This window comes from Felis catus, chromosome B4 (assembly GCF_018350175.1).
Source record: "Felis catus isolate Fca126 chromosome B4, F.catus_Fca126_mat1.0, whole genome shotgun sequence".
Lineage (NCBI taxonomy): Eukaryota > Metazoa > Chordata > Mammalia > Carnivora > Felidae > Felis > Felis catus.
Window position 1 is genome coordinate 6,376,463 of NC_058374.1, and position 27,847 is coordinate 6,404,309.

The 27,847-nt window shown below is 44.7% G+C and overlaps 1 protein-coding gene across 2 annotated transcripts in view; it reads right to left on the reverse strand.

Annotated features, from left to right (window-relative positions):
• The window catches only part of PRKCQ (protein kinase C theta), a 186,125-nt gene extending 158,278 nt beyond the window's left edge, over positions 1-27,847 (reverse strand). Inside the window, exon 1 of one of the 2 annotated variants that reach the window (XM_006933217.5) lies at positions 27,701-27,847. The gene's annotated coding sequence lies outside the window, so the exon portion shown is untranslated. The remainder of the gene's footprint in view (positions 1-27,700) is intronic. The other variant, XM_045060841.1, reaches the window with a different exon arrangement.

Sequence of the window (27,847 nt, forward strand, 5' to 3'; positions counted from 1 at the left end):
GTCAATGCCTGGCTTCAAAGTGTGAAAGGACAGGCTGACTCTCACATTAGGGGCTAATGCAGCTGGTGACTTGAAGGTGAAGCCTGTGCCCATTTGCCATTCCAAACATCCAGGACCTTTAAGAATTATGCTAACTCTATTCTGCCTGTGCTCTATAAGTGGAACAACAAAGCCTGGATAATAGCATATCTGCTTAGAACATGTTTACTGAGTATTGTGAGCCCACTGTTGAGACCTAGAGCTCAGGAAGATTCCTTTCAAAATATGACGGCTCACTGACAATGTGCCTGGTCATCCAAGAGTTCTGACGGAGATGTACGAGGAGAATAATGTTTTCATGCCTGCTATCACAATACCCAATCTGCAGCCCATGGATCAAGGAGTCATTTTGACTTTCAACTCTTATTGTTTAAGGAATACATTTCATAAGACTATAGATGCCATAACTGTGAATCTTCTGGGCAAATCCATCCATAGTGATGTGTCTAGGGAAAGTAAATTGAAAACCTTCTGGAAAGGATTCACCTTTCTAGATGCCATTAAGAACATTCATGACTTATGAGAAGTGGTCAAAGTACCAACATTCACAGGAGTTTGGAAGACATTGATTCCAACCCTTATGGATGACTTTGAGGATTTCAAGACTTCAGTGAAGCAAGTAACTGAGGATGAGGTGGAAACAGCGAGAGGACCAGAATCAGAAGTGTGGCTTTAGGTGGGACTGAATGGCTGCAATCTCATGATAAAATGTACAGATGAAGAGTTGCTTTTCATGGAGGAGCAAACAAAGTGGTTTCTTGAAATCGAATCTACTCCTGGGTGAAGATGCTATGAAGATTACTGAAATGATTGCCAAGGATTTAGAATATCATATAAACCTGACAAAGAAACAGCAAGGTTTGAAAGGATTGACACCAATTTTGCAAGAAGTTCTGCTGTGGGTCAAATGCTGTCAAACAGCCCCACCTGCTACAGAGGAATCGTTCATGAAAGGAAGAGTCAATCGATGTGGCTAACTTCATTGTTCTCTTATTTTAAGGAATCACCCTGGCCACCCCAACCTTCGGCAACCACCACCCTGATTAGTCAGCGGCCATCACCATTGAGGCAAGACCCTCCACCAGCAAAAGGATTACAACTTGCTGAAAGCTCAAATAATAGTTAGCATTTTTTTTAGCAATAAAGCACTTTTTAATTAAGGCATGTACATTGTTTTTTATAGACATAATGCTATTGCACACTTAATAGACTACAGTGTAGTATAAACGTAACTTTTATATACACTTAAAACCAAAAAACTTCATTTGATTTTCTTTAGTGTGATATTTGCTTTCTTGTGATGGTCTGGAACCAAACCCATATCTCCAAGGCATGCCTATAGCGCAAATAAAGCACCTTGTTTTCCAATCAATTGAGGCTGGCCTTCCTGAGATATGTAGTGTATTGTTTCTAAAACATTCAGAAGCCTATTCTTTTTTTAATGTTTATTTATTTTTGACAGAGAGAGAGAGAGAGACAGAGAGAGAGCATGCACAAGCAGGGGAGGGGCAGAGAGAGAGGGAGACACAGAATCTGAGGCAGGCTCCAGGCCCTGAGCTGTTGGCGTAGAGCCTGATGCGGGGCTCAAACTCACAAACCACGAGATCATGACCTGAGCTGAAATCAGAGGCTTAACTGACTGAGCCACCCAAATACCCTGGAAGCCCATTTTTAAACAAAGATGACACATTTACTTTCAACAAATTGGAAAGCTGTATTATTTCAGGTGCCTAATAAAATATTCACCAACTCAACCAGTCTAATTTTCCTTAAGACAAAATATTTTCTACATATCAAACTTATACACTCATGGCTGTCCTAGTCTAGACAGACAAGGTTCATTAATTGAATATAGGATTTCAAAAAACTTGACTTTTCTCCCTGAGCATAATCCTACCATCAATTTGGGGGTAGAGCCATTCATTCATAGTGAAGAAAAAAGAAATTCTCAAGGCAAAAAAAAAGTATGCATTAAATTAATATTTTAGGGAGCTCTAGAAAGAGAGGTTTGGGGAAAACAATGTTTTAAGAAATCAAAAGAGAATGTCAAGCAATTTTTTTTCACAGTAATTTTACCAATGGGGAAAATCAATCAGAAAGGAGTTAAACTGTCACAGTTAGGTTTTTAGTTTTAATTCCTGCGACTTGACATCCATTCTGGAAAGTTCCTTGAAGTTTCTGTTCCTACCAAAATCAACACTCAAGGTTCTTCATCAGATTTTCCTCTTTAATGACCCAGATACACTGTCAACATAAGTATCCATCTGCCCATTCTAATGGAAAGGCCACAGAAACTACTGGTCACAGCAAGGAGTGATAGGATAATTAGCCCCACAGTGATTAAGTCTAATTGACTTGGGCCAAAGGATGACCACAAGTTAAGGTAACTGAAAACAGGATCTTTACTTGTGGTTTGATTCTCTCAGCTTGTCCTCACTGTCTGAATTTATCAGATAACCGTTCAAACGTGGTTTCTTACCTAAGCTATTAGAGATCCAAATCCCATGGTGGATTACATCAACTTTGCCTTCCTGAGTGATGGAGGTCTGATATTATTAACGTTATGATGTTGATTTATAGGTAGGGGTGAGGAGGAGGAGCAGGAAGGAGTGAAACAGTCACTTTTATGATGCTGGGACCTTGGTGGAGGATCTGTAATTTATTAAATCAGGGGGTTCTCCAATTCAATTACACATGATCATATCTGGGCACTCACTAATGTGTGACAGAAAGAACTAGGTAAATGAGAAAAGCATCTTTCTTGCACCTGGTCCTCATGAAATTTATAATTTATAAAGGGAAAGAGGAAACTAAATCATTATCTCTCATACATCAAAGCACTGTGCTGGGCACCGTCCACCATTTTTCATGATCTTGGGAAGTCCTCACAGCTAGTCGGCAATAGCCCATTGAAGAATGGGCTACTGATCTCATTTTACAGAGTGGGCAACTGAAGTCCAAGAAGTTTAAAGTAGAACATTACTCGGCCCCCAAAGGAACAAAATGCTGATGCACGCTACAATGTTCCTGATGCATGCATACGACATACGTACTACAATGTTCCTCCTCAAGGATGAACCTTGAGGACATTAGGGTAAATGAAATAAACAAAACACACAAGGACAAATATTATGATTCTACTTATATGAGGTTCAGAGAACAGCCAAAAGACAGAAAGTAAAATAGAGGTTACCAAAGGCTGGGGAGAGAGGGAATAGGAGTTAGTTTTTAGTGGGGACAGAGTTTCTGTTTGGGAAGTTGAAAAACTCTGGAGATGGATGATGGCCATTTGCTGCACAACAGTGTGAATGTGCTTAATGTCCCAGAACTGTACACTTTAAAATGGTGAAGAGGGCAAATTTTATGCTATGTACATTTTGCCACAATTTTAAAAAGAGATAAATTGTCACAGCTTGGAGGTAGAATAGTAAGGAATTGAGATCAGAGATATCAAACATCAAATATCAGTCATTCCTCTTATGCTGTACAAACCCTGATATTTATTATTTCTGCTACCTGCTGTCTTTTTATGTGTGTGTGTGTGTGTGTGTGTGTGTGTCAGTTAATAGTAAGCCCCTTAAAACAGAAAAGACCATAAAAACGGGGTGGCAGGGGTGCCAGGGGGAGCAGGGTAGGGGAATAAAGACAACCTTACTCACTCTCCATCCAGGCTTGGGGTAGAATTGCCTCTCCAGATAAGGCAAGATGTGGCTGTTGAGAGGAAAATTGGGGTTTGGTACAAGGAATATAAGGAAAGCAGAGGGAAACCAGAGCTATAGTAGTTCTGAGAAGACGTTATACTTAATTTTTGCCATATTCAGCTCAGCTACATCTTTAAAATCCCAGGGATACATCCATCCATTCCTTTGATCATTCATTCATTCTCTGGTCTTATTGTGTGCTAGTCACGTGCAAAGTTCACTGACAGGCAAACATAAGCGTGACAAAAGCGTTATTTGTCCCTGTCTTCCAATGGCCTAAATTCTAATTGGGGTGATCAAACATCTCTGAAAATTAACAATCAATATATGGAGTAAATGAGTAATGGACAATAGGTTGTATACAAATTAAGTGCACCGAGTCCCTCAAGGCAACAGGGATCCATAGGACTTAGAATGGCCCCTGATTGTATCAAGGAGAAAGCAGAACTTAGTTGGGCATCCTCCAGTGGGATCCATCAGAATTCCTGCAGGTAGGACTGAGGTAGGGGAGAGGAAATAGAGTGTATTCTGGAAGGGCAGAATGCTCAATACGAGCCCAAATCAGACTAGATGCAGGGAGTCTGAGCAAGAAATATAATTAGATCATTCAGATTTAATTAATTTACTGTTTTTATTTTTATTTATTTATTTTTTTCAATATATGAAATTTGTTTTTAACAATGACTGGAGGGACAGCAAGGAACCTGAAAATCCCTAGGTCAGACAAACTCTTGCTATAACTATTAATCTTCTTATTGTGGTAAAAACTATAACATATAAAAGGTACCATCTCGGGGCACCTGGGGGGCTCAGTGGGTTAAGCATCTGACTCTTGATTTTGACTCAGGTCATGATCTCATGGTTTGTGAGTTTGAGCCCCACGTTGGGATCACCCTGAGTGTGGAGCCTGCTTGGGATTCTCTCTCTCTCTCTCTCTCTCTCTCTCTCTCTCTCTCTCTCTCTTTTTTTTCTCTCTCTCTCTCAGCCCCACCCCTGCTCGTGCTTTCTCTCTCACGCAAAATAAACTTAAAAAAAAAAAGGTACCACCGTAACCATTTTTAAGTATCCAGTTCAGTAGTTTTAAATATATGCACACTGTTGTGCAATAGATCTCCAGAACTTTCCATCATGCAGAACTGAAACTCCGTCCCCATTAAACAATTGCCCATTTTGCCTCCCCCTGGCCCCTGCGAACCACCATCCTATTTTCTGTTTCTATGACTGACTTATTTTGATACTGCATGTGAGTGGAATGAACCAGCTTTTGTCTGTCTTGTGCCTGGCTTATTTCACTTAGATGATGTCCTCAAGCTTCACGTGTGCAACAGAACATATCGGAATTTTCCTCCTTTTTAAGGCCAAATAAAATTCCGATGTACGTACATACCACGTTTTGTTTATCCGTTCATCTAGCAATGGTTGTACAACCCGAACAATCTTTGGGTTGGCTATTGTGAATGATGCTGCTGTGAACAGAGATGTGCTGTATACCCACAAGTGGGCCTGTTGGATCATACTATGACTGTATTTTTGATCTTTTGAGTAATTGCCATCTGGTTTTCCATAGCAGATGTACCATTTTACATTCCCAACAACAGTGCACAAGGGCTCCAGCTTCTCCACATCCTCACTGACGCTTGTTATTTTGGTTTTTTGAGAGAAGCCATCTAATAGGTATGAGGCGACATCTCACTGTGCATTTTTCTAACAGTTAGCGATGTTGAGCGTCTTACACACTTCTCGGCCATTCGCATCATATCTTTGGAGAAGTGTCTGTTCAAGTCCTTTGCCTACTTTTAAATTGGGCTTTTTTTTGTCATTATTGTTGAGTTGTGTAGCTATTAGTTTTGAAATTGTATTATAAAACATTCCAGGCATACAAAAACATTAAAAAAAAATAACTGAAGGAACACCCTGTACGTAGCATCCAACCTAAACAGGAAAAACTAACCAATCTATTTCAGGTTTCCAATGTCCTTCCACTGACTGCATTCTCTTTCATATTCCCACTGACCACAAAGAGAATTACTATCCAGACTTTGGAGTTTATTATTTCCACCAGTTTTTGAGACATGTAGTATATACCTATATATATATATATATATATATATATATATATATATATATATATATCTTCTTTTTTAGAAGTTTACTTATTTTGAAAGAGAGAGAGAACAAGTACAGGAGTAGGGGAGGGGCAGAGATAAGGGGAGAGAGAGAATCCCAAGCAGACTCCATGCTGTCATTTCAGAGCCTGATGCTGTCCTCGATCCCACAAACTGTGAGATCAATACTTGGGCTGAAATCAAGAGTAGCCACCCTATAGGCGTCCCTATAGATAGAATATATATCTATATTCTATAGGTAACATACTTTACTGGCTTTGAAATGCAGCAGAAATTGTTTATATTCTTCTGGAACTCCATTTATCATGTTTGATAAAGACATTCGTTCTTGCTGATACGTATAGTCTCGATTTATTCACTCTCCTTACTTTGTAGCCGTGGCTCTAAAACTCTTTGGTCTTACGGGAGCCTTGGTAGCTCAGTCAGTTAAGTGTCCGACTTTGGCTCAGGTCACGATCTCACGGTTCATGGGTTTGAGCCCTGTGTTGGGCTCTGTGCTGACAGCTCAGAGCCTGGAGCCTGCTTCGGATTCTGTGTCTCCCTCTCTCTCTGCCCCTCCCCACTCATGCTGTTTCTCTGTCTCTCTCTCTCAAAAGTAAATAAGCATTACAAAAATTTAAAAAAGAAAACAAAGCCTTTGGTCTTAGGATTCCTTTACCTTGTTGAGAATTGTCAAGGTTGCCTAAGAGCTTTGGTTTACGTGGATTAAATCTATTTGCTGTATCAGAAAATAACACCGAGAAAATGTAAAAACAATTATTAACTAGAAATAACAATAAAAGTCCATTATATATGTTAACATAACAATAGTTTCAGATAGGTAATATTTTTTAAGACAAACGAATGAGAAATGTGGCACTCTTTTATGTTTTTGCAAATCTTTTTAATGTCTTGCTTCACAAAAGACAGCTGGATTCTCGTATCTACGTCTGCTATCACAACATGCAGCTTCTGGAAAACTCCACTGGACAGACTAAAAATGAAAAGGTAAAAATGGGGCACCTGGGTGGCTCAGTCACTTAAGCCTCTGACTCTTGATTTTGGCTCAGGTCATGATCTCACGGTTCGTGAGCTCCAGCCCTGCATCAGGCTCCGCACTGACAGCCCAGACCCTGCTTGGGATTCTCTCTCTCCCTCTCTCTCTGCCTCTCCCCTGTATGCTCTGTCTCTCTCAAATAAATAAATATTCAAAAAAATTTTTAAAAATGACCTCTTCATCTACAGAACATTAAAGTAAGAATTACTACCTTTGTGATATTCCCTTTTCTCTTACTTTGTGGAATCATGCTTTAAAAGCAACAAATATGAGATATCCAAAACGGGCAAATAAATCCACAGGGACAGAGAGTGTGACGGTGGCTACCAGGGGTTGGGGGAGGGGCTAGTAATGGGGAGTTACTGCTTAGCGGGGTCCCAGAGTTTCTGTTTGGGATGATGAAAAAGTTCTGGAAATCGATCGCAGCGGTGAGTGCACAACCAGCAAATCTAATGCCACTGCGCTATTGGCTTAAAAATAGTTACAAAGGTAAATTTTGTGCTATGTGTATCTTTACTGTAAAAAAGGCAACAAATAATATAAGTATTTGATTCATTACTGAATTTGCCAGCAATCTGTATTTTTTTTCTCTCTCACTCCTGGGCCACTTCCCTCCCCTTTCCCAAATAGGCTGTTGCCTCCTTGTTCCCCTGAAGTCTCCAGAAACGCAGGAATGCCTTCTATCCACCCTTGGCAGATGAACTAGTCCATTTCAGTGAGAAAACGGAAGCCATAAGGCACATATCTGCTGAGCTTCCTTCCCTCTATTTCCACTCTTTAAAAAAAATTTTTTTTAATGTTTATTTACTTTTGAGAGAGACAGAGTGAAAGCAGGGGAGGGGCAGAGAGAGAGGGAGACAGAATCTGAAGCAGGTTCCACGCTCTGAGCCATCAGCACAGAGCCCGACGCTGGGCTCAAACCCACAAACCGCGAGATTATGACCTGAGCTGAGGTTGGACGCTTCACCGACTGAGCAGCCCAGGCGCCCCTGCAACTATTCTGTTCCTTCCCCCCTTGTCACTTGTATGGCCCCAGCCTCTCTCCCACTCCCATTTGCAAACATTCACGCCTCCTCCCCCTGGCCTCTCTCCCACTCCCATTTGCAAACATTCATGCCTCCTCCCCCTGACAACATTGGACACTGCTTCTCCTGCATGTGGTTCTGCCTTTTTCCTTCACAACGAGCTTCCCCAACCATCATCTCCTCCCCAACCATCATCTCCACGCCTTCTAGTGGCTTCCCCACCCGCTGGCTTCTGCCACCCACCAACCTGCTAATCTTGCTGTTGCAAAGGCAGCGATGATGCCCACCTCCAGATCCACTGGCTCGCTCTTGCTCTGCCTCCTCGATATTACATGTCACATGCCAACTGCCCCTCTTCCCTCCTGTGTCCCTTCCATCCCTTTGGCCACTCTTCGTCTATTGTGTTGGCCCAGACTGCTTTGCCTGGATATTATGGAATACATCCAGGTTTGGACTTGACTTTGTTTTCTGACCAATCTCATCCATGCCGATGGCCTCAGTGATCTTCTACTCAGTGATAACCTCACAAGGTATGTTTTTCTTGAACTATACTCGCACGTCCTTCAATGCTACACTTTAGCTATGTTTGGGACCTCTCTAAGGGGTGTTCCACTAGCTCTCCACACACAACCAAAATAACTACAAATTCTATCTTTTCCTCAGTGCCTACGCCTCTCCTCTCTCCTCCGTCTTGATCAAGGTAATGGCCATCTATTGAGTCTCCCAAGCTACAAATACTGGACTCAACGCTGAGTTCTTTACCTCGCCTTTGTATCCAACTATGCAACAAGTCCTGTGAATCCTATCTGGTTAGTTTGTACTTGATCCCAACTCTTCAGTATTTTAGCTTGAGAACTTCAGATATTTTCTCTCAATTATTACAGTAGATTCCTAATTATTACCACCCTCTCTCATTTTTGCATGCTGCCTACTCTCCTCCACAGCAGCTATGAAAGATGCCTTCCAAAATCTCTGCCGTGTTGAAAAACATGAAACAGCGTTTCTCCTTTTAAGCATAAAGTCCAGGCTCAAATGCCACATGATCTCTTCATTACAATCAAACTTCAAAACTTTAAGGGAATTCAACTGGGGCTAAAATTATAGTTTGGAAAAGCGTTTCGGTTTCTTAAAGTATGTTCTTCTAAACAGTTTTGAATTTGTTTTAAAAAAAAAAATCTCCCCTCATACAACAATAAAGATGAAATCATAGAATGCTATTTTTTTTTAAAGGCTTCATAAACACATGGAGATCTATGCAGAAACCCACAACTGATTTAATTTGCAAAACCACAGGTTTAGCTCAACTAAAGTAAAGATGACTTAGATAAAATACAACCAGAAAACTGAGATAAAAGATATGGGGTAAAGAAATGAAGATCATGGTTCAGCAAGGAAGCGTCATGGGCACAGCATGAAGGTCTGGGAAACTGCTGTGGCCCAGGAAGCTGGTGGACTGACTCCATAGAGTGCCTGGGAGCCAAATGTTCTCAGCAGAGTCCCTGCTTGCTGGAATAGTGTCATTTATAGGATCACGCCCCTTTCACTTGTGAAGACAGGGTCACCTTGATACAGGAGGAGAAGCAAGATGTTTAGGTTGAAGTTGAATTTTTGAGGCTGGCATGGGAGATCACCGGTATTTATTAAGGTTGGTGTGGAGTCAGAGTTAAAAACAGTGGGAGTGAAGAGGTCTAAAGCATGATCTTGACCTGACCCCCAACCAGCTGTGACACTCTGAGTGTCTTGCTTGGCTCCTTTGAGTCCCACTCTCCTTGCCTTTAAAATGAAGAGTCTCTTAAAAAATGAGAATAATCTGAGGGCTGATGGGGGGTGGGAGGGAAGGGAGGGTGGGTGATGGGTATTGAAGAGGGCATCTTTTGGGATGAGCACTGGGTGTTGTATGGAAACCAATTTGACAATAAATTTCATATATTTTAAAAAAATAAAAATAAAAAAATAAAATGAAGAGTCTGGGGAGAATGACTCTTATTTATACAGGCTAACATTCCATATTTGACTATGTTCATCTCAGTATTATTAACATTTGGGGAAAATTCTAAGAGACAGTTTATCCTTAGGATTTAAGAAAGGGGGGCGGGGAGAAAAAGACCTTATTTAAAAATGAAGAAGGGTCCTTCCCTTCCCAAGGAAGCATTTAGAGTACTGAGCGTGCTCTCAAGCACAGCAAGGCGCACCCCTTCAGATGTGGCGTATGTGGAAGTTATGAAGAAGATAGGAAGTGAAAGCTCTGGGGCTGGCAACGCACGAGTGGGATTTAATTAGGTCACCTTCTAATTTCCTTCTGCTCACGTGCTAACCTGCAGAAGTTGTAGCAATAGGCAGAACAAAATGAAGATTTTTTTTAGGGGTTCCCGGTTGCTCAGTTGGTGAAGCGTCTGACTCATGATCTCAGCTCAGGTCATGATCTCACAGTTTGGGGGTTCGAGCCCTATTTTGGGGTCTGTGCTGACAGTGCGGAGCCGGCTTGGGATTCCCTCTCTCTCTCTCTGCTCCTCTCCCACTTGCATGAGAGCTGTCTCTCTCTCAAAATAAATAAATAAGCTTAAAATATATATATATTTTTTAAGGTATTGCTCCTCATTGCTAACAGGAACCATAATAATCTGATTCTAAATATTGGTTGACCACCAACTATGTCCCAGGCATGTACCAACAAAGGAACACAGTGATGGAAAAGTAGCCATGGCCCCAGGCTTCAGAGAGGAATGCAGAAAATGGGAATTATACATTACTTGGGACCAGGGAAGGGCAGAATATGGTCTTCTGTCATCTCATGACTTGTCTGCACTCCCTTTTTTTTTAGCCATAATTTTTTAGCAAAAAAAATACCATGTATTTTTCCTCTCCCTCACTCTCCATAAAAACAAAGTATTTAGTAGTCTAAGAGCAGGCCATGTTCCAGAAAGTTGTCTGCTTAGTTCTTCACTTTCTTCAGCGATTAATAGCTCCCTCACAATCTAAATTATCTCATTTAGGTACCGTTTACCTTTTTTTTTTTTTTATTGTCTTTATCCTCCAAAAGAGAGTAGGTTTCATGCGGGCCAGGATCTGGGCCCCCTTCTCTCCCCTGCACCCCCAACACTTAGATCAATCTCTGACCAATGACCAATTACATGCTTGATCAATTAACATTTGTGGACTGAATAAATTCCAGCCTTCCTTCTCAAAAAGATTCCTATCTTGTCTAACTTACTGATTAAGCCCCTCTCACGTGGGAAGGAAACTTCATCAGGACGGGCATTTCTAAGACGATCTCTGTTCCCTAAACTTCTAGTTGACAGAATTTCAGGTACTGGAGTAAAGTGAAGTGAGAACTTTCTGGCAGTGCAACGGAAGGTATTGTGAGATCAGGGAGGAAGTCGCATTCCAAAAGAGGTCACCCTTTGATTTGCTGGGAAGTCCACTCCAAGGGGGAAAAAAACCCTCTGTCCTGTTCACGGCTCCTTTCCCTTCTCTGTGGCTGAATTTCCCTCTAAATGTACTGACACATCAGGGGTCCAGGAAAGATGGAAGGATAAGTTTAAAACAGAAGTCATACAAAACATAGACACTTGGTTTCTGCCTCTGAGATAATGGATCACGATGTCCTGTGCCTTGGCGGTTATTGTGACTTAACTACTTAGATATTCTCAGGGCTATAACTTATTTATACTGAGTGAATTGCTCGACCTCTGAAAATTGTCGTTTGGCTCAACAATGAAGCATCTACCGTATTCCTGATTTTATTCTGCAGACCAACAACAAGAAAATAATAAAGTACACATTTCTTGGGATTGAAAAAAATTAATCTTTGGAAAGCATTGGCAAAAGTAAGGTCTCTGAACTTTTTGGAATCTTGGGCTTCAGGAACTTGTCAAGTAATAACAATTAACAAATAATAGACATAAAAAGATCAGAAACTTAGCGTGAACCTTCTTAGTGGTTCCTGACCAAAAAGCAAATTACAAAGTTACACCAGGCATATGCTAAAAAAACAACTTGAGTATACCTCACAGTATAACAATATACCCTTCACCTAATTTCTAGAACAATCCCATAAAGCTAAAGCTCAGACTGCAACGTTATTATTACAGAAAGGTTCATCTGGCTGCATTCCTCACTCATTTTTAATTAAACAAACTTTCTTCTCATGGATCTTTTACAAGTCATAGCGGCCAGGATACAGGTACACGTGTGTGTGTGTCCATCTGTGATAGAATTTGCCATTTTTCAATGTGCCCCAAACAGTAATAGAGATATAAAGAGGGGAGGAACTCTCAAAACTCACGTCTCAGAATTCATACCGATGTCAAGGAGCATTTTTTAAAAAACGAGTCCGTGACTACAGCATATCGCGGAATTCAGGCTTCGCCAAGCATGGTGGCACAAAGTAGAGACTAGAGCATCAAACTGTCTGTGTTCAAGTTCTAGCTCCTACATCCAGCAGCTCTGTGACTTCGAACAAGCTGCTTCACCTGTCTCCTCGCCTGCAAAGTGAGGCCAATAAGAGAACCTACCTCAGATGAGCTAATGGACAGAAGTTGACCAGCGCAGAATCTGGTATCCGGAAAAAGACTTTCGCACGATGATTACTTCCTATACAGTTCAGCCAGAAGATGACTCTGGGCTCTTTCAAGGGGGGGCTTCCTGGTCAGGGCTTAGCTGCCAGCTCACCTGTCCCCAGTCACACCATGTCCCCTGTGCCTCGACACTGGAGCCCAGCACATCACCGTCAGTGTCACGTTCACGTGATCCGGTCAACTGAGGGACGAGGTATTCCCCCCAGTGACACAATAGACGTCTCGGCTTTGGGAATGACTGTCCCACACGCTTTCCCTTCTGTCTGCACAGCTTCTCCTCTGCCCTCTCAGGACGGGTGGTCACTGGCTGAGAGCCACACACAGTGCTTGAATCGGGTGTCCCGGTGGGTCCTTTCGGGTCCGGGACGCCCCGGAGGGAGGCTCCTCGAACACCTCTGCGGGGGCCACGGGGCTGGTGTGACGGAAGGCTGTGTGGTGCTGTCTTCACCATGACGTGCCTTGCCCTTGCCACATCTCACTGAATTTTCTGTTCCACCTGCTGTGCTCGTGTCTTGTCTCGGGTTTATCCAGTGCCTTCTCTCCCTGCACTTCATGCTGCACCCGCCACACAGGCTCCGTCACACAGCTCACCTTCCCCCTCATCACACCCCCCCTTCCTCCTGCCTGGGGTTGTCTGGACTCCCCGGCCATCGCCCTGGGACACTGACATCAGTAAATGGTACACAGCACTCGATGGCGGTGAGGGCTGTCTGCTGAAGGCGAGGGCTGGACAGCCGAGAGAGAGACAGATGCCCGCTCCGTGGGCACTGGCAGCGGGGATGGGAGGGGACAGTGCCATTGCTGCAGGACCCCAGGCACACGGGGGATGTGTCCGTGTGTGCGGGGGGATTCGTGTGGGGGGGGGAGTGCGTGCCAACACACGGTCCCACGTGGACCAGCTGAAGACCTAAGGCGCTCAGGTCCTTGAGTAGGGACGCTGCAGGAGTGGGGGGGACAGGGTGGGAAGGGCCCGGCAAGCCATGCCAAGGCTCTGACTCACGTTCCACGGGCGATGCGGAGTCACCGTGGACTTGTGAAGTGGAGAGCTGCCTTCAGATTGTGCATTAGCACCTCTGTCAGCAGAGCCCGGCATGCGTGGGAACTTGAACATGAACACGAACGTGAGGTCCCCTCTGTGACATGGTTTACCAGATGGCCTAATGACTTGTGCTAGACTGTGTCTCCAAAGAGGGCCGTGACCACACTGCCCTGCGCAGCTCTTCTGCAATGCTGCTCAGCCTTGCCCCGCAGCAGTGCAGCCTAACGCCCCCACCCATGACCTTGGCTGGCCCTGATGTGCTGAGCAGGCAAGTGCAGCAGTGCTGATGCTCAGTGTGGCCCCTGAGAGACCTCGGCTTTGGCCTCTGGGTGCTCAGAACACTCACTCTTAGGCTCTAATCACCACGAAAACAAGTTCAAGGAGATCTCATCTCCTATCTGTCCGCAGTCCCATGAGAGACTTCAGGTGAGGCCCAGAGGAGCAGAGCCAGCCCAAATCCCGCATCCGGGGAATCATGAGCAAATAAAACGATGCCGTTTGAAGCCACTGAGTTTTGGGGGACGTTCATTACACAGCGATTGACATCCAAAGCAACACTCTGGGTCAAATAAATAATAAACTGCAACCTTGACAATTTCAGGGTAATAGCACCAGCCCACTGTCTATATGTGTTAGGTTGTACTTCACCCTCGATTATTTATTCCCAAATCTCATTTCAAGCCTATGTCACACTTAACTGATTAGTGCTCAAGCTTTTTCAAGGGCAGCTCTTAGAAAATGTAATCCTCTGATTCCATCTTGCAAAAGGCTAAGAAAATGCGGCGTGCGGATTAAAATTCCCCAGAGTTCCGTCTAACCTTTCCTGTTGGTGGTTTCTAGACAAATGTCCAAACAAATATATGTTTCACTTGTTAGACCTGCAGGATGTTTGAGGATTCTTTACAGTTTGCTTTCATAGCTGTATTGCAAAGTGTCTTGAGATAGAACAGTACTTAAATAAATAGTGTGATCTCTCTCTAGGTCTAGATATTTAGACCCAAGAGACTAGATTATTTTTCCATGAGAAAATATCTATAATTTTTCTCCAGGAGAAAATCAATTTTATATATTTAAATGAACATATATGCTCTCTGTTCTGAATACTTAATAGTCTGCTCTCTGGACGGGAGGGACTCCTTCCTTTCATTTCCATTGAAGAAACAAAATTCAAATATGATGTCATGTGTTGACATTTCTCTCCACCAGCTCCACCCAGGAGAAACGACTAATGGGTGAGTTTTACTTAATTAATTTCAAAACTCACGTGCTAATTTACGCTTAGCAACGTTGGCAACTATTTTTTGTGTGTGTCAAATATGTCACATTTATTTTAATAGGTGATGAAAAGCCTTTTCCTCCTGTGCATGTGGCTTACTCTCCTAAAGCACTTTCCCTCTCAGATCTCAAGTGTACTGTAAATATTAACAAATCTCAGTGCCCGGGAACTAGGAAAGAATCCCACTAGTCAAATCCTTCTTTTCATTGGAACAGAGGAAGGAAGGTTCAAGTACCTTGTGCTGTGCCTTTGGCAAATACTTCAGCTGCCTCTGCTCCAGAACTTGGAATTATGCAGGCTATTTGTCACTGAATTATTTCATCAACATGAAAAGGATTTTTATAAAACTCGGTTATATGTGAGGGGCAGGGAGATCCAAGTCCCTCTTATGAAAGAGTTTATTTATGGCTGCTATGAATATCACCCCTTCCAAAGAGCCTATGTATAAAAATCCATGCTAATTTATTCTTTCTGAGTAACTAACGCAGAGGAAATTTTTTAAAAATTCCCTTCCTAGAGGAGGGAAGATCCTCTCTGGCTGCTGCTCCTCATTCACTTATCTTCCAGGAACAAAAACCGCTGGGTAAGGTAGGTTGCTCCTCTTGGAGGACCAGTACTTTGAGAAAACTCGGTTGTTACGGTATCTGAGAGAATTCGGCATGTTACAAGCATCACTAACATTGAAGGAAAGATGTTTTGTTGCTACAAAGCCAACTAGAGCTGGACGGCTTTGGTGTTCAGGTGACGACGGTTTCATGTGTGGGTGAAGGGTCACACATTCTTCTCTTGGTGACGTTGGCTCGTCACCCAGACTGTTCACCAATGCGTGCACGTGGGCTAGCCAGAGCCTGGGAACCTTGACACTTATCTAATACCGTACCACCCCAGTGAATATGTGGACATCAAAGGAACTCCCAGAAAACAGCTACAAAATATTAGGATCACCAGGAATCCTAGAGACCCCTCATCCAACTCGTGCACCTTTTGGTCAATATGGAAAACTGGAATGGGGAACAGCTCCTTCTCTTCTGGCCCCCACGTCTATGACCCGCCCATTCGCCTTCATAGCTAGATGGCCATGAAAGACTGGTGTGGCCATGGAGAAGCAGGACAAAAGCAGGGCCAGGACGCGAGGCCACAAGACCGCAGAGCATCTCTGCAGTCTCTTCCACTGAAAGTGACTCTCTAATTCGGATTCGTAATACCCTGTGTACCAACTACCACATGCCCCCACTTAGCAAGGAGCCTGGGATTGTTGGGCAGAGAAGGCACCAGAGAACTACGGAGGCAGATGTCAAGGTAGGGACTGGCTACCAGAAGCCAGCACAGCAAATTGCAACCATCTACTTGGGGCTCTAGGAACCACTTTTCACTTAGATCCCTAAAGCCAACCTTGCAAATACGGACAAAAATTGCAGAGCTTAGGGCTCTTAAATACTAACGATCAGGCCCTGAGAAATGTCACATTCATAGAATCCTTCACACTGGCATTTGGAGGAAGATAAAATAGACTCCCCGACTCCCTGAGGCTTCCTGATCCCCTTCAGGACCAGATGCAGCCTGAGCTTGGTGCCACGTGCTAAAGAAAAAGAAGGACGCAGAAGACGTGACACGTGCCCTTAGGTGAGCCTTCTCAGGAGATACGAGCTGAATTAAAGTGTCACTACTGAGCTCTGGTTATGAGCTGGATAGAAACCGCAAGGCGCCAGAGACTCAAGAAAGTATGAGAGAGAGGATAAACACGTTATAAACTACACAGCAAAGGTAGATCGCGAAAGGACACCGATTTTGTAATTGCCCAAAGGGACTCTGGTTGAGAAGAGCTTTTCACGAACAGAGGCAGGAACGCACTTAGAATTTAGGGGGCTTCCTCATTTTATTTCCCAAAGGAACAGTCGATACTTGGGATGGTGAAGTCACTGCGGCTGGAATGCAGAGGAGGCTAAGTCTTGCACAGTGAGAAGCGTCTCCCTGATTCTACAGGCAAAGGTGAGTGTAACTACTGGGTGGCCCGTAGCGGACCCCATGCTGACACTCCACTTGAGGGAAAGGCCACAGTGGAACCCACAGTGCTAGTTTTCCCGGAAACACAAGGCTATCCGTGCAACAAAGTATGCTTGGAAATCTGCCTCTGAAATCTCATAAAGGTTAGGTGGGTTTTTTTTGGGTTACAAGATAGAATCCTACACTCCACTTTTAATGTTGTCTTAGCTGTGGCTTACTTATGGTTAGGAACTTATGCATGTGCCTGTTTTGTTGTTTTATTGCTGGGATTTATTTTTTATCTTCTTTAAAAGATTATGGTATTTTTTCCCCCTTTGGTTTCATATTTTTGGCTTAGTCTACCTTTAAGTAAGCCCCCTGAAGTACTTTATTATTTTTTACTTTTCAAACATTTTTCTTTGAGGGCCACCTGGGTGGCTCAGTTAGTTAAACGTCTGACCCTTGATTTCGGTTCAGGTTAGGATCTCACAGTTCATGAGATCGAGTCGTGCATTGGGCTCTGCTCTGGCAGCACGGACCCTGCTTGAGATTCTCTCTCTGTCCCTCTCTCTCTGCCCCTCCCCATGCTCATGTTCTCTCTCTTGCTTTCAAAGTAAATAAATAAACTTTAAAAAAAGAAGAGGGGCACCTGGGTGGCTCAGTTGGTTAGGCATCTGACTTTGGCCCAGGTCATGATCTCGTGGTTCATGAGTTTGAGCTCCGCATTGGGTCACGATCTTGCAGTTCATGAGTTTGAGCCTCGCACTGGGGGCTCTGTGCTGACAGCTCAGACCCTGGAGCCTGTTTCACATTCTGTGCCTTCCTCTCTCTCTGCCCCTGCCCCGCTCACGATCCATGTCTCTCTCTCTCTCTCTCTCAAAAATAAACATGAAAAAAACTGACCAAAGAGAAAATTTATTTTTAAAAGTTTAAAAAATAAAACATTTTTCTTTGAATGCTTTCAATGATTTTATCTTTGACATGGTTTTATCATCCTTGTTCTTGAATTTAGTCCTTTACTTTTTACCTTTCCTGCTGTTACCTGCCTTAATGAATTTCCAAGATGATTATGTTTTTTTTTTTCTGAAGATTCTGTAACACCTTTTATCATTTCATTAAAGTCCTTTTACCTCTTTTATATTTTCTTTTCATTAAAATAGTTGTTGAGTTCTTGGTATATCTACATTTAATGTTTACCTACTGCCTCATCCTTTTGCTTGTAGGGTATTTCAGAATATTGTAAATGTTTTTTTTACTGTTTATTTTTGAGAGAGAGAGACAGAGTGTGAGCGGGAGAGGGGCAGAGAGAGAGGAGACACAGGATCCAAAGCAGGCTTCAGACTCTGAGCCATCAGCACAGAGCCCAACGCAGGGCTCAAACTCACAGACCGCGAGATCATGTCCTGAGCTGAAGTCAGACGCCCAACCAAATGAGCCCCCTAGGCGCCCCTCAGAATATTTTAAGATGACCTTGTATTCCCTGATCATTCTTGGTTTAATCTTTCTTCCTTTTATTGTTGGCATTATAATGGTCATCAAAGTGAGAGACTGAGGGTGACAGAGGGAGAAAATCACACCGTAAGTAGGGGAGATGGGAGTTTTTACCTTGTAGCAAATTGCCTTTAGCATCTTTGAATGTTTCCCATTACCTCCGGCTCTTACTTTCTAGAATGTATTCAGACTCAGAGGACTGGGCCAAGATGATAATGATTCTACTTGTGCAAATATTTAACCCCCTAGTTTGGGATTCCTTTCTCCTGTCACTTAGCACATAGTCTCTTACACACAACATGTTCTAAAACGTATGGCTCATTTATTTACTCCACTAATAGTTATTGAGAACCTCCCATATATGTCAGATACGGTGACGGATGCTCGCAGTTCCACAAAGAATAAGTAGGAATGTGCTGTCTGCCTTCTGAGAGCTTGTAATCTATTGGGGGAATCTAAAAGGAAACAAACAATAGCAATACATTTTAGGTGCTGTGGTTGCTAACATTTACTGATTGGTTACTAAATGCTATACAAGGTACTAAGCACTTTACATGGATGATCTCATATGCCCTCTAAGAACATGTAGAAGGAAATGAAATCCAAATTTGTAGGATGAGGAAAAGCTTTCTAACTTATCTAAGTGAGGCACTGAAGATGTACAGGAATTCACCAAAGGAAGGAGGGGTTTGAGGCTGAGCATAAAGTTCCATGAGGGCAGGGGACGCCTGGGTGGCTTAGTCAGTTGAGTGTCCGACTTCGGCTCAGGTCATGGTCTCATGGCTCATGAGTTCAAGTCCCATGTCGGGCTCTATGCTGACAGCTCAGAGCCTGGAGCCTGCTTCGGATTCTGTGCCCCCCACCCCCGCTCCTCCCTTGCCCATGCACTGTTTCTCTCTCTCTCTCTCTCTCTCTCTCTGTCTCTCTCAAAAACAAATAGGCATTTAAAAAAAAAAGTTCCATGAGGGCAACAGGATGCATGGGACCGCTAAGGAACACAAAAGAGGCTTGGACTTATAGGAATGGGATGTGTGTGATGCTGGAGAAATGAGTCTTGAGAGGACAGGGGAGTGTAGATCAACCAGAACACTCCGATTCATGTGATAAAGTCTGGGTTTCATTCCAAGCGTACTGGGTCGCCACTGGAGAGTTTAATACTAGGAGTGACACTCTGAGATCTGGGATCTAGAAGGGTGCCTCCAGCTGCAACATGGAGAACTTTCTATAGTCACAGACCAGGTAGGAGGTTCTGGCAGTAACACAGAGGAGAAACAGTGGTGGCCTCTACACAGAGCAGGAAAGGAAGGTGGGAAGGGGTGGATGGAATGAAGAGGTGCAGAGGACGGAACTCCCAGAATGTGGTTTGGGGTGAGGAGTAAAGGAAAAACATCTAGAGGACCTCTGCTTGTGTGAGAAGAGGCGAAGCCAGTGCCAGGTACAGAAAAGAGCGGTAGGGAAATATTTGCAGCAAGAGAAAGGGGAAGGCGATGTGTTCAGTTTGGGGCGTTCGGTACCGAATGCATCCATCCAGTAGCGGCAAAAGATCGGTAGAACTTTGCATTGGTAAGTTTTGGGTAGCGGCGAGCGAGGACACGGCTCGGAAGATGAATGAGGGATGGCGTGGCCACGGGAACAGAGAAGTGAGGATCATCAGCCTCCCAGGGGACAGAAAGGAGAGCAGATTGCAAAGGAGAGGAGAAGAAAGAGGAAGAATGAGAGAGGGGACGGAAGGGAGACATTGCTCCAAGATTGCAGGAGCGCTCAGTGCATGGGTCCGCTGAGGAGAAATCAACTCAGAGAGGAGTGGGATTTAGTCAGCGTTGGCAACAGGGAGTGTGAGTTTCCCAAGACGCAGTAGAGGCAAAGCCAGATGTCTGTGGCAAGACATGGGGAGCGAGAAAACAGTAGCAGGCGGAAAGGACAATTTAAGGAGTGTGGCACGGAGGAGGAGGAGGAAAGAGAAAAAAGTAGCTAGAACAAGGGAGGGATTTAGGCGTGTTTGATGCAGTGAGAATGGGGCCAGTGAGGAGGGAGGGAAGGAATACACAGATGAGAGAGGACAGAATCAAGAGAACAACGTGCCCAAGAATGGGGAAGGCATGGGTCCCAGAGCACCAAAGGAGGAGGAAGAGTATTAGCCAGGGGAATGAGGCATCTTTTTTTCTTTGTCTTTTCATTGTGAAAAGGAAGGAAGGATGGGAGGGTAGATCCAGCTGAAGTTAGGCTGTAGCTCTGTGATCACAAATTCAGTCTGTTCTCATCAGGAAAACTTCCATTTTGCTCAGTGAAGGGGGAAGCAAGGCAACAGGCTGAGGGTAGGGGGCTGGGCTGGCAGGTGATGGTCACAAGTGGCTGCTGTGGAAAGCAAGGAGGCTTGGCTGATGTTAGACATCGCAGAATTAGAGCGTCATGAATTTGCATAGTTGCACAATTTTGCTCAGTATAACTCATCAACCTCTGTACACAAACTGGGAGAAGTAGACAGTGGCCCCAGGGTCCCCGGCTTTAGGACGGAAAGTATGTCATCTCACATGGCACCACCCATGCTCGTCCGGGGGACAGCTTTGGGGGGGGGGGTAGCTGTTTTCATCTTTGTCAACTTCAGGTTGAACGATTCCCAGTCTATATAATCAACACTATTTCCACCTCACTGATCTAGTCCTTTAAGAAGCTGATGTGATACCTCTCAAAGTTTCCATTCTTCCTAACAAATGTGAATATGGTTACACCACTTTCCTCAAGAAAATAGCTTCCCCAAGCAGCCAACTGATGAACACACTTGGGGAAGACAACCCACAGAGGCATAAAAAAGAATATTAAATTAGGAGCCAAGAGATCAGGGTTCACGGTTAACAATTTGTTGTGCGATCCCTGATCAAGTTTCTTCACATCTTCACGATTCAGCGTTTCCTCCATAAACCATGAAAGACCCATCTGACACACAGGGCTTTAGAGTAAGTGATCCCATGTATCCCAGCACTTGGCACACCGCACGCTTAACGAACGTCACTTTCCTTTCCGTTTCTCCTTCTTCCCTCCAGCCTTGAGCTTGTGTGATCCCATGACTTACCAGGAAGGGTACAGAAAACTAAATGCCGTGAGTCTGTAATTTTCAAACAGGTGAGAAAGAGACTATGTCCTAAATTCCATGATAGAAAACTTCATGAAATCATTACTGTTGCTACATGAAATGGGTGCTAGCGTTTTCTGTTCTATTTCATTTTGAAAGAGAAGCCTGTCACAAAGCAATACATTAATTTCATAATCCACTAATGGATTGTGTCTTGCAGGGTAAAAAAACATGGTGCAAGAGGCCTGTTTTTGCACCACAGAAATCAGTCCATGAATGAGCCACGGAATAGAGACGGTTTAAGACCGCTGCTCTAAACGTGCATGCAACTGAAATGCATTTCTCCCAAAATTGCAAGATGGGCATTTCGTCTTATGTTCATGAAAGACTTGGCTTCTTGGCCACCTGGGCTATGAAGAGTCATCTTATCTGACCATGAACTCAGCACATGGTCTGCTCTGGAAACAGCCGTGTCTTGGCAGCACTCTACTTACGGGTTATTTTAGTGCTCACTCAGGGTGAACAGCTCAGAGGGCAGGGGATGAGCAGGAGGATAAGAGAGGCAAGGGCAATGAAGGGTCAGCCTTTTGTCCTTTATTTATTTATTTATTTATTTTTAAATTTTTTTTTCAACGTTTTTATTTATTTTTGGGACAGAGAGAGACAGAGCATGAACGGGGGAGGGGCAGAGAGAGAGGGAGACACAGAATCGGAAACAGGCTCCAGGCTCCGAGCCATCAGCCCAGAGCCTGACACGGGGCTCGAACTCCCGGACCGCGAGATCGTGACCTGGCTGAAGTCGGACGCTCAACCGACTGCGCCACCCAGGCGCCCCACCTTTTGTCCTTTTTTTAGAAAAAAATGCTTACTTATTTTTGACAGAGAGCATGCGAACAGTGGAGGGGCAGAGAGAGAGAAAGAGAGAAGGACAGAGGATCCGAAGCAGGCTCCAGGCTCCGAGCTGTCAGCACAGAGCCCGATTCCGGGCTCAAACCCACGAACCGTGAGATCTTGACCTGAGCCCAAATCGGACGCTCAACCGACTTAACCACCCAGGCGCCCCTGCTCTTTGTACTTTTAACTGAAGAGTGGCAGTGGATGCCACAAACACACTTTGAGGGGAAGCCACCGGGCTCACCCCGCTCTCTTGTACTCACCTGCTGCACTCCAGCCAGACTCTTCCTTTCCTTTGCTGGGATGTCACGATCACAAGCTGCCAGGCCATTCTACAAACGCCATCCCCACTTCTAGAACACCCTCACCGGGCTCACTGCCACCTGCCATCACTTCCGCTGAGATATCTTCTCAGACACTCCAAATCTAAGTGCTCCCAGAGCACCATGTACATCCCCAGGACGGCACTCGCATAGTCACCATACGCTTATGTATTGCAGGCCTACTATGTGCCAGGCCCTGCTGTAGCAGCCAGGGATACAGCTATGGATGAAACACTAGCCCTCACAGGGTTTACCCTCCAGAGGAGGAAACAGGCAGGAAATAAACAAATATATAATACAGTCGCACACCATCATAGTATAAACTGACACATAACAATATACACGCATGATGAAATTATCACACTGCCTTGTAATTTCCTCTTTACTTGTCTGCCTCTCCCCTACGAGTTAGACAGTACAGTGTGTGGCTCTGGGGCTCATAACAAAAGCTTGATGAACTAAAGTACAGCCATCAACCTTTTGGCTGTCTCCGGTGTCCCAAGAATTTGCCTTGTTTTGGTTGCCTACAAGAGATAATCTAGCCTTTAATCTGCAAAAGGTCTGACACATTTAAGGTTATTAGCACTAACACCATGCTTCCTTTATTCTTGATAACCGTTTCTTTTTTTTAAATTTTTAATGTTTACTTATTTTTGAGAGAGAGACAGAGAGACAGGGAGTGAGGCGGGGGGGAGGGGCAGAGACCGAAAGAGAGAGGGAGAGGGGAGACACAGAATCCGAAGCAGGCTCCAGGCTCTGAGCTGTCAGCACAGAGCCCGACACGGGGCTCGAACTCATGGACTGCGAGATCATGATCTGAGCCGAAGTTGGACGCTCAACCGACTGAGCCACCCAGGTGCCCTGAACAACCATTTATTTCTACATCACGAGGTCCTTCACGTAGGTAGGGGCAACCCTTCCTAGAAGGACCTTTTATCTTTCAAGAGCCCCCTGCCCTGGTTTCCCTGGTCCTTCAGGGGACGCTCGAATAGTGGTCGCTCTAGTGATTCTGCACTAGAAAAACGTACATAAACAAGGAGAGAGAGGAAAGACCAATGAACTCAGGAGACTCATAGACCCCCGAGTCTAGCATCAGACAATTTAGTGAAAAGCTCACAACACATGAGGATGACCACTATCAAAACAAACAAAATCCAGAAAATATCAAGTGTCGCCGAGGATGTGGAGAAACGGAAACCTTTACGCACTAGTGGGAATGTGAAATGATGCAGCCACCGCGGGAAACAGGATGATGTTTCCTCAAAATATGAAATACCGAATTGCCATTTAATCCAGTCAAAAGAATTTAAAGCAGAGACCTAAAGAGATATTTATACACCCATGTTCAAAGTGTTATTATATATAAACCAAAGCGTGGAAGCAACCCAGGCGTCCATGAATAGATGAGTAGATAAACAGAACAGGATATACACACACAATGGAATATTATTCAGCCTTTAAAAGGAAGGAAATTCGCACAAATGCTACAACACATATGCATCTGCAGGACCTTATGGTGAGGTAAGCAAGTCTCACAAAGACAAATACTGTATGTTTCACGTATATGGGGTGCCCAGAGTAGTCAAATTCAGAAAGACAGAACGAAGAATGGAGGTTGCCAGGGGCTGGTGGGAGGGTGAACGGGGAGTGTTAAATGGGGACAGAGTTTCAGTTTTGCAGGATGAAGGAGCTCTGTTGATAGGTGGTGGCGATGGCTGCCCACCAGTGTGAAGGTACCTAATGCCACTGAAAGGTACCTTTCGAAATGGTTATGATGATGAGTTTTGTGGTATGTGTACCATGTTGTCACGATTGAAAACACTTGTGGCGCTCAGTTGGTTAAGCATCCGACTCTTGATTTCGGCTCAGGTCATGATCTCGTGCTTGGTGAGTTCGAGCCCGGTGTTGGGCTCTGGGCTGACAGTGCAAAGCCTGCTTGGGATTCTCTGTATCTCCCTCTCTCTCTCTCTCTCTCTCTGCCCCTCCCCTGCTTGCACTCTCTCTCACACAAAATAAATAAACATTAAGGGAAAAACAAAAACCCAAAACCTTTAACTGGTAGGTTGTCCAGCTCTGTGTCAGAGTCAGACATACGAGCTGTTAAGACCTGGGCAAGCGATACAACTTCCTTGAGACTCAGGCTCTTCACCTGCAAAATGAAAGTGGTGATGATGATAATAATATGCAATTTATAAAAGCGTTGCAAAGATTACATGAAATAGGAATGTTTGTCAAATATAAAATTCTGGGCTTCATACCCGGCACGCAAATGATAAGTAATACTGCATCAATCAAACCATTATTTTATTGCTTTTGTTGGCTCTGATTATTATCATCAATATTACCAGTTTAAAGTTAACATCAACCTGTAGAAGCATGTCCGGCCAAAGAGAGTACTTTAAAAATGGGCTAATTTAATCGCGGAACAGAAACTAATTTCTGAAACTCTGATTCTCCCTTTGCCCCAAGGGTTATGTTTAGATGACAGGGAAATGTGGATTTGTGTATAAATGCTTGATGTGGTAGGATATTGAAAGATGTTTCCTTTATTGCAAGAAAATATCTTTTAATTCAACTTTCTGCCTCGATGTGTTTCTGAGTGTCTCATGATCTCTTCCTTAACAGCCAGAATAGGCATGAACAGGCAAAATTAGATGCACTGCTGTTTGAAAATGAGATACTGGAAGTTTTACGATAATGGACGGACATGGAGAAGTCAAATGCTGTGCATGACACCATGAGACCATTCTCTCTACTTTCAATTACACATTTGATTTGGGCCAACAAAATTATGTAAATATGAAATCACACGATCCATGTGTGTTCCCTGGGATTTTTCATCATACAACAATTTATTTTTTAAATTTTAAACAATTTAGGAAAATTACTTCAAAGAAAAAAGAGAAAAGGGTGAAGACTCTAAAAAGGAAACCACCTGAGAGGAAAATATATCCTTAGTAACAGTCACATGCGATTAGTCTATCTGCAATATTTTGGGGAGCAAACAACATAATCTGCAAATCTAAAATATGACATGCATTAAAAACAGGAAGTACTAATTCTAATTCCTATTTTCAAGGAAGGCAAATGTCCTATCATGAAATCCTGCATCTTCCCCCAGAAGAGAGAGAATATATTACAACCAAATGAGGGACCTTCATAGAAATGACCAAAGACAAATGGGCAATTCAGGGGAGCCTCCAGAACCTGCTCTGAACAAGGGAAATGGAGTCTTAGAGTTGAAAGGGATCTTTGAGATGCTAAGGAGGACGAAGGTGTAAATAATTGTACAATATCCCTGTGTATCTAAAGAGAAATGCCAACAGCAGAAGAAATGAAAGTTCTAGTAGCTGACCCAGGGATATTCAGAGCCGACTCAAGGGTGTTTCCATCCTAGGGAGGTGGACCCAGCCGGAGGACCCACAAAGAAGCTTGCCCAAGCGTTTCTTGCCATTCTGAGCCACCATGGCACAAGACGGTGGCGGAAGTGAGCATGACACATTGAAGGGTGGCGATGAGAAGTCCTCCCTGGAACTTCACATTTTAAGAATTTACAAGAAAATCACAAGAGTGAAACAAAGGCTGGTGAGGCTGAACAGGTTACTCTTGAAATCAGAGACAAAAGTTTATGAGAGCGAGAAGAAACAACAACAACAACAACAACAACAACAACAACCAACAAGATGACTTAATTTAGTCTTAATCACTAACGGGGAGGAATTTCACAGCTGAGGCTTTGGAGGTTTTAGAAGGTCTTCTTCCTGTGCCTTAGGCTTTAAATATACGTACATGCAATCAGCAGAAAAGGGACTAACAACATCAATCTGTGACAGACACCTGCCTCAAACAATGGCACTGATCTCAGAGGGATTTTAAACAGCTGTGCATAAACTTCAAAAGTAATTTGCAACCAAATTGGTAAACGTCACCCTCCTTTGTCACCCTCCTTCCCACTAGACACAGCATTTTTTAAAGAGATTAAGCATCCGCCCCTAAGCCTGCCATTTTACAAGAGTTGCCAGAGATAAAGTTAGGGGGGAAAACGAAGTTGGTGATTCACGAGGTTGGGCTGTGGGGTGGGAGAGGGGGGACCCTGGAGCTTAGGAGCAGGGCGCCTTCAGCAAACATCCCTGCCAGGGAAGGGGGGCTGTGCTGGTCACCGCTTCTACAGAAGGCCGGGTCCAAGGGGGAAGGTCTAGAGAACCAGTGCAGGGGGTCAGGTGGGCACCTGGCCCTGGCCAGACCTGCACCTTTCCCGCAGGCTTCACCCTCATGACTGAATAACCTTTTCTTACACAACCTCAAAGGACAAGGCAGCTCAGTGGGAGACTCCAGGCGGAAAGAATCTGAATCTCCAGCGGGGCCAGACCTTTGGGCCTCTCCTCACTCATGCCTATAGGGAGTGCCCAAGCCTTTAGCGTGAACAGTCCATTTCACACAGATAACTGGGGCTCTTAAAATTCAATAACATAAAGATATGTAACTCTACTTTCTTAACATGTGGCCCTGAATGCCGAAATACAGAGAATCTCACTAGAGGTTACAGGATTGAGCACCACACTTCCCCCCCCCCCCCCCCATCTATCACAGAGTCGCCTCACCCTGCCCCAGGACCTTGAAAAGAAATTTGGTTTTGTTTAGAAGTGAGTCTTGGCAGCCCTGCCTGCTGCTCTCGCAAACCCTAAGGAAACAAGACCTGTGGGCAGGTCACCATCTGCATCAACCATCTCTCCTTATAGCATTTGCCAAGGATAAAAAACTTTCCACCTTCTTCCCTCCTTCCCACCCCAGTAAGTCCAGGTGAGAGGGGAGAAAACGAGAAGGAAGTGAAGGCGCCCCCCAGCCCCAGCCTCGGTGGCCTCCACACGGCCAAGGTCAGCTGCGCCCTACCCCACCCGCGCTTAAGATGCCACCGGAGGCAAGTGGCCCAAACTTTGCTGCGCTCTAGTCCCCTGGCGGCCGGGCAGGCGTCCCGCGCCCCCTTCCCCGTTCGTCTCGCAGCGGGACCCGGGCCGGCCTACCCCCGACTCCGCACCCCGCCCGGCCGGGTCGCGGCCCCGGCCCCCCGCGCGGACCCCCTGCCCTCCCCGGGGCCGACGCCCCCACCCCAGCTCACCTACCTGCAGACGGGGCGCCCGGGGTCCCAGGCGTTGCTGCTCGGCGGCGGAGCGGGCACTGGCGGCGTCCCGGCGCCTGCCAGGGGGCGCTCGTGAGCCCGCGGCCCGAGCGCCCGAGCCGGCCCAGCGGACGCCCGCCCAGGAACCCGC